The following is a 1,137-nucleotide window of genomic DNA, read 5'->3' as shown; positions in this document are numbered from 1 at the left end:
TTTATATTGGATTATTATTTCAACAATAAAAAAAATTAAATTTGTAAAACCAAATATATGTGTATATTATATATATATATGCCAAAAAAACCGAATTCAATCGGTTCGGTATGCGGTTTAAACCGAATCGATACACACTCCTACCAATGGCTAGGAAGATTATTAATTTAAAAAAATATTAGGTATAACAAAAGTATGAACTCGCCGTTGCCGGGGATCGAACCCGGGTCACCCGCGTGACAGGCGGGAATACTTACCACTATACTACAACGACCTTGTTGATTTTTTTTTTATTTGGTAACGTTTTCTAAGCTATACATCTATTGTTGATAATTACAATCTGGTTGACTTCATATTACTCGTCTCGTCACGTATAATACCCAAGAAATTAAAATAGAAAAGCTAACCCTAAAGTTTGATTTTGGTTGTCTTACTTTTTTTTTTGGTGATATAGGGAAGGTAGAAAACGCTCAGAAAACACAGAAAATAAAAAGCCAAGAACTAACAAAATGAAAAGCTAGCTAGAAACTATCCTCGGCATAAACGAACCATGCCGATTATCAGATAAGACCCTCAAAAATCCTACAGGAGACACCTCACACTCGTGAAACCTAAATAATAAGAAATTAAAAAATAGTTTTATCCCTTTTAAGAGTTTTATTAGGCTCTTCAAATTTATATCTTTAGTGAAAAAGAAAAGTTGCATAATTATATTTAGTGAAAAGTATAAAAATAATACATGTGGTTTGCCCAATTTGTAAAGAGGGATCTGCGGTTTAAAATTTTACAAATAGAGGTCTATGTTATGATTTAATTTACAAAACAAGGTATTTCAAATTCCACTGTTACGTTCTAATTACAACTGATGATATTTTTATCTTAAAAAAAATTATTCTTACATATCGATAAAACACGGTCCCTCCTCGAAAATGCAGCTCCCTAGATAGAAAACATAAATCATATGATGAAAATTTAAGTTTTTACTAATTTCACAGTTTATGAACTAAATTTATATTTAAATTCATTTTACACGGCCGCAGTTTAATTTTTGAGTATATGTTTTGTCAATATGTAAATATAATTAAAAAAATAAAATAAAAATGTAATTGATTGTAATCAGAACTTAACAACGTAATA

At 29.3% G+C, this 1,137-nt stretch overlaps 1 non-coding gene across 1 annotated transcript; it reads right to left on the bottom strand.

Moving 5' to 3' along the window:
* Window positions 1–202: 202 nt before the first annotated feature.
* Window positions 203–274, bottom strand: TRNAD-GUC (transfer RNA aspartic acid (anticodon GUC)). The gene has a single exon. It is a non-coding gene; the product is annotated as a tRNA-Asp (tRNA).
* Window positions 275–1,137: the final 863 nt, after the last annotated feature.

Source organism: Euphorbia lathyris, chromosome 3, assembly GCF_963576675.1.
Source record: "Euphorbia lathyris chromosome 3, ddEupLath1.1, whole genome shotgun sequence".
Classification (NCBI taxonomy): Eukaryota; Viridiplantae; Streptophyta; class Magnoliopsida; order Malpighiales; family Euphorbiaceae; genus Euphorbia; species Euphorbia lathyris.
Note: the sequence above shows the minus strand (reverse complement) of the source record. Positions and strands in the feature narration are given on the sequence as shown.